Raw genomic sequence first — 6641 nt, forward strand, 5'->3', positions numbered from 1 at the left:
TTGGGAACCCACAGAGAATTCTAGCTTTACATGATTTAATCACGAAAGAAGATCCCAATTTTGTGTTCCTCCAGGAGACAAAGCTGAGGGCACGAGCTATGGAGATTTGTAAGTATAAACTGGGTTATGTTAACTGCTTTACTGTTGATTGTGTTGGGAGAAGTGAGGGACTAGCATTGTTATGGAAGAAGGAAGTTTGTGTTCAGATTAAATCTTTTTCTAGGTATCATGTGGAGGCCTTGATCGAAGAGGTTGATTTGGAAGAGTGGAGATTCACGGGTGTGTATGGTAATCCTAATGCATCTATTAGGCATTTTTATTTGGGATCTTATTCGATCACTCCATTCGAATGACGATTTTCCATGGTTGTTAGGGGGTGATTTTAATGAAATTTTGCATTTACACGAGGAAAGGGGAGGGAGGCCTCGACCTGAGAATCAAATGGTGGCTTTTAAGGAGGTGTTGATGGACTATTCTCTAAGGGATTTGGGTTTTAAGGGGCCTAAGTACACGTGAAGTAATGGGAGGGAAGGTGTTTACAATATCAGTGAGAGGCTAGACAGATTTATGGGAAACAACAAGCTTTGTCAAATGTTTTCTCAAGCTGTGGTCAGGTATGGTGTGGCAACTCATTCAGACCATTTACCAGTTATGTTTGAGACTGAGTTATCCGAGGTTAAGGAAAGGAAAAAGAAATAGTTTAGGTTTAAGGCCATATGGGTGGAGTTGGAGAAGTGTGCTCAGATTATTTAGAATGTGTGGGGTAACAACAATGGTAATAGCGGTATGGAGAGGGTTATGAAATTGATTAAAGGATGTGGGGAGGAATTGTCAATTTGGAACAAAGGTTTCCTTTGGCCATGTTAGAAGAAAATTGGATGATGCTAGAGGCCACCTTGAAAATTTATAGAAAATGGATTCTCTCAATCCTGATCCTATAGGTATTAGCTCTACTAGAAAGAAAGTTCAGTTATGTCTAGAGAGTGAAGAAGTGATGTGGAGACAAAGGTCTCGAGTACATTGGTTAAAAGAGGGAGATCAAAATACTCGGTTTTTCCATTTCAAAGCTACTCATAGAAGGAAAAGGAACATGATTAAGCATTTAAAGGATAAGAGGGGAGTTTTGCTTGAGGGAGCTCAGAGACTTGGTTTGATAGTTGATTTCTTCAAAAACCTGTTTGCTTCTTCTGTGCAGGGGTGTCAAGATGCAGTTTTGAGTTGTGTGGATCAAAAAGTTACCAAGGAGATGAATTTGGAGCTCACTAAGCCTTATGTTGCAGAGGAAGTGAAGGTTCTTTTAGACCAAATGCACCCAACTAAGGCACTAGGGCCTGATGGTATGTCAGCACTCTTCTTTTAGAAATATTGGCACATAGTTGGGGATTTTGTGACTGCAGCAGTGTAGGACTCTCTAAATTCCAGTAAGTTGCATCATGACCTAAACCATACTTTAATCAATTTGATTCCTAAGAAGAAGACCTGTGAGCTAGTTTTTGATTTTCGAGCAATCAATCTTTAAAATGAGGTCTACAAGTTAGTTTCAAAAGTTATTGTGAATAGGTTGAAGGTCTTTTTGCCAGCTGTAATCTTTGAATCTCAGTGTGCTTTTGTGGGGGGTAGATTAATAACCGATAATGTGTTGATAGCATATGAATTGGTTAATTACTTGAGGCATAAAAGAAATAGACAAAATGGGTATATGTCTCTAAAGTTGGATATGAGTAAAGCATATGATAGTGTGGAATGAGTTTTTTTTTTTTTTTTTTTGAGAAAATGATGCTAAAATTGGGTTTTGAAAGCTCTTTTGTGAATTTGATCATGGAATGTGTTAGAACAGTTTCATTTTCATTTTTGATTAATGGTGGTTCTCATGGGCCTGTTATTCCAACTAGGGACATTAGGCAAGGGGATCCACTATCCCCTTACCTTTTTCTCCTATGCATAGAAGGGTTAATTTCTTTATTGAAATATGCTGAAAGAAAACAGAATGTGAAAAGGATTCGAGTGTATAGAGGAGCTCCTATGGTCAGTCATCTCCTTTTTGTGGATGACAGCATAATTTTCTGTAGAACTGATGTTGAGACAACTAGGCACATTCAAGGGATTTTGGAGCAGTATGAGACAGCCTCTGGATAGAAAGTTAACAAGGACAAAACAATTATGGTTTTTTCAAAGAATGTTGATGCACTTAGACAAAAAGAGGTGTTAAATTTATGGGGAGATAGTAGCTTCAACAGTATGATAAATACTTAGGATTGCCAAACCTTGTGGGAAGATCTAAGTGAAGGGCTTTTGCTGATATTAAGAGTAGAGTTTGGACTAAATTACAGAGTTGGAAAGAAAAACTGCTTTCACAATGAGGGAGAGAAATACTCATAAAGGCAGTAGCTTTGTCCATTCCTACTTATTCTATGAGTTGTTTTATGTTACTTTTGAGTTTGTGTAGAGAATTGGAGGGGATAATGGCAAGATTTTGGTGGGGACAAAGGAGTGATGAGAACAAAGTGCATTGGCTAAGCTGGAAAACGTTGTGTTTGTCCAAGTTTAGAGGAGGAATGAGATTTAAGGACTTGCATTTTTTCAATATGGCCTTATTGGCTAAGCAAGGTTGGAGGATTTTGCAAAATGAGGATTCTTTGTTGCAAAGGATTTATAAGGCTAAATACTTCCCAAATGGATCTTTCTTCCAATCCAAATTAGGCTCAATTCCATCTTATGCTTGGAGGGGTATTTTTGAAGCTAAGAGGTGGCTAATGGCAGGTTACAGGTGGAGAGTTGGGATAGGTGAACATATTAAGATTTGGAAGGATTCATGGGTACCAGAGCATAGAGTTTTACAACCTGAGCTAGATGGACAATTAGTGACAACTACTAATGAGGAGGCTATAGTTGACAGCCTTATTGATCAGATAACAAGAACATGGAAGGTGCATCATGTTAAGGCTCTCTTCAATCCAAGGGTGCTGATGATATTCTCAAGATTAGGCTCTCAACTACACAGTACATGGATAAGTGGATTTGGGCTCAAGAATCAAATGGGAGGTTTATTGTCAAAAGTGTTTACCATATGATTCAGAATTTGAATACAAGTTGTGATGGGGAAAGCTCAACACAAGTGCAAGATAAGAAAATATGGAGAAGTCTATGGTAGATGAAAGTTCCTATGAAGGTCAAGACTTTTGCATGGAAAGCTTGTAAGGAAATTCTGCCAACACTTACTAATTTGAGGAAGAAAAAGATAGCAGTGGATGATGGATGTTGTTTTTGCAAGGAAGCTATGGTGGATGTTACTCATGCTTTGTTGCGATGCCCAAATTCAAGAACTATGGCATTTGTGATGCTTCAGAGAACTGAATCAAAGTTTACTATGTTGTTTTTTCTTTTTTTCTTTTTTTTTTTTTGAGCTGGATTGTTTGGTTTAGATGCAACAAAATGCAAATGGAGCAGAGTCTTGTTGATCCCATGGAGGCAGCCAATCATGCTTTGTCACTTTATAATGTCTTGCTTGTAACGCCCCGTTCCCGGAGGTCCGGAGAGTTACCTCTAACCACTTAAAATCACATCTCATTGTACAAATGTAAACTCCAGTTCCTCATTTACTCATAGACCTCATTGCTTTAAACCATCTACTCCAAAATAAATAACTAAGATTACAACGAAATCTCAAAAATAAAAGCCAACTTCCCAAAGTACTAAGTCAACAGAGCAAAACGAAACTATTCAATAAGCAGATGACATATACTAGCGTGCAAACATGAGCATTTACAGAGTACAATATGCAGTACAAAATATTTTCTCGAGTTATCATGCAGTACAAAACATATTTTCAAACATAACAGAGCGATGATTTTAAGACATATAAAATCCATAGTACTTTGGCATAACATAAACTGAGTATCATCATCACATCAAAACAGAGCATCGCACAGAGCAGAGACCATGTTTCGCCCCCGTGGTAAGGTTGTGCTAACCCCGGTGGCCAAACCAGGCAGAGACAGAGGTGAAATCTTTCCCTTATTCTTCTCGGAGCCCCGAGTGTGCACATAGGAAAGACCACAATAAAATCACTTTGTTTCCAAAGTGGGTACACACAGAGACAGAGAAGTTGGTACCAACCCAAACAGAGCAGGGCATAATAGAGCAGAGCAGAGACAGAGTCAGATACAAAATCAGTACACTATGCCAAAGGTTTTCAGATGCCATATCAAAATAAAATAGAGTACCAAAACATAATCAGATCCTTCTCACATACTGAAAACAAAAGTCGGAGTATCTTTTTAAATAAATGCACAATTTTTCATATTCTCAATATCGTTATTTTTTCAGATTTCAGAAACAGCATGACAAAATTGCTCATGTTTACACAATGCATGTCAGAAATTATTTTTCCTTTTTCGTACAGATTTCATGAGTAATGCATATAAGCGATTGATGTTGATTTTTCCCAAGTTCTCATTTCATCACAAAATATGCAAAGTTTTCAGAAAGTCAACCTCAGTCTCAATAATTCATATAAAACCTAGCATAGGAACCCCGCTTACCTGGACTTTTTAGCTTTTCAGAAAATCTTCACAATAATGCCAAACGTATATCAATCGTCCCCTATAGAAAATTCATGTAACTTGAATAAATCTCCAATTTGAACAGTTACTTCCTAATTACACTTGGAATACTTATTTTAATACCTCATGACCTAAATATTCTCATAACCCCAAAAATACCATCACTTTCCAAAATTTCTCAATATCTACATAATATCTTCAACTAAGATGTTAAATTCTAACTTATTTACTATATAAATGAGACTATAAAATTTAATACTATATAATATAATAAAAGTATTATACTTTAAAACCCTAATTATCTTCTGTAATAATAATTTATACTTAAAACCAAGCCTTCACATAGTAAATTAAAAACCAATCCCTAGGGGTATTTTGGAAAAAATGCATAGAATGCCTAGATGTTTTGGTGAGTACGTTACAAAAATGAACTTCTTAAAATACAAACATAACCATGACAGAACTAAGCCCACCGAGAGAGAAGGAGGAGACGGGACTGGGCGGCTGAGGTGCAAACTTCAGCGGGCTTGGCGTCTACGCACTGAGAGTGAGTGAGAGAGAGAGAGAGAGAAAGAGAGGAAGCAAGAGTGAGAGACTCCGAGAGAGAAGGAGAGAACACGGCGTGGGTAGAGAGGAAACTCACCGAGTGGGAGGCAGCGAGGGGCTCACTAGTGGCTGAGCTGGGGTCTACGGTGGTGGTTGGCTGCATGGTTGTCCAGTGGAGTATCACGTCCATGCTTGTTGCTCTGTTTTGAGTATGGAAAACATGGGTGGTTTTCTTTGGGTGTTTACAGAACGGATTGCGGCTCACGGTGGTGCTAACCGTGGTGGTTAGTAGTCTACAAGGGCGTATCAATGTGACAGCGTGGTGGTGAAGGGCTGAGGTTTAGGTTGTGGGCTTGCGGTTTCTGTCATGCGGGCTTCCACTCGGAGTTGTTGTGCTACCAGATGGGGGCAGTGTTGCTGTTTATGGCAGGGGACAAGGTGGTAGCAGTTTTCTCGAGGGGCTGAGCAATGGCTCATGGTGTTGCAGCATGGCTGGTGGTCTGCCGACGGAACTGGGGTTGTTGGCTTGGAGGAGCATGCCCTAAGTTGGTTTCCGTTTGAGGACACGAAGGGGTTAGGTCGTGGGGGCTGTCCCATCTTACTGCAGCTAGGCACAACTGGTGGCTTCCAGTGGTGGTCTGGTGAGGTGTTGGGAGGTGGCTGGTTGGCAGAAGGCTGGGCTTCAGTGCTTGGTGGGTTTGCGGCAGTGGCGTTGCCTTAAGGTTTGGGTCCGAGGGCTTTGGGCGAGGGTGAGAAACTGATGTGGGGAGAGGGAGAGAGAGAGAGTCTGATGAGAGTGAAATTTCTGAAAGTGAAGAAAATGAGATTCGGTTGAGAAGTTGAAGAAGAAAAGTGGGAGTAGGATTCGGAACAAACAAAAACTGAAAATCAGAGAGGGAGAGAGGAAGAAACCGTCTGAGGAAGAAAAAAAAAAAAAAAAAGGAAAACAAAGGCTTAAAGCCTTACCTGAAAACGACGCCGTAATGCTCCTTTGGTGAGAACTGGTCTAGGCTTGGGTTTTACATTGCTATTGCTACTGATATTAGGAAAGTGCCTTAATGGAAGTTACCTCCAAATGGTTTTCTTAAGCTTAATGTTGATGGGGCAATTTTTTATGATGTGAGGAAAGCTGGGATTGGAGTGGTGCTGCGAGATGATAAAGGAGAGGTTATTATGGCTGCAAGCAAAATAGAACATGAAGTTGATGATGCTGCTAGTATTGAGCTACTTGCAATGTTAAGGGGTTTACAGTTTTGCCTTCCTCTTGGAATTCCAAACCTTATAATTGAGGGTGGTTGTCAGGTTTTGGTTGAAGAGTTGCAAGCTTCTCATGAGTCTTATTCACCAAACTGAAATTTGATTAAGGAGGCTAAAGGTCTGATGCAATGTTTTCAAGAAGTGAGTATTGAACATGTTAATCGGATGGGAAATGGAGTTGCTTATACATTGGCACGACATGCTTGGAATGTGGTTGATATTAATCTATGGTGGGATCATGTCCCTGTTTTTGTTGAGCAGGCTTTATGGTTTGAT

The sequence above is a fragment of the Juglans microcarpa x Juglans regia genome, chromosome 1S, assembly GCF_004785595.1.
Source record: "Juglans microcarpa x Juglans regia isolate MS1-56 chromosome 1S, Jm3101_v1.0, whole genome shotgun sequence".
Lineage (NCBI taxonomy): Eukaryota > Viridiplantae > Streptophyta > Magnoliopsida > Fagales > Juglandaceae > Juglans > Juglans microcarpa x Juglans regia.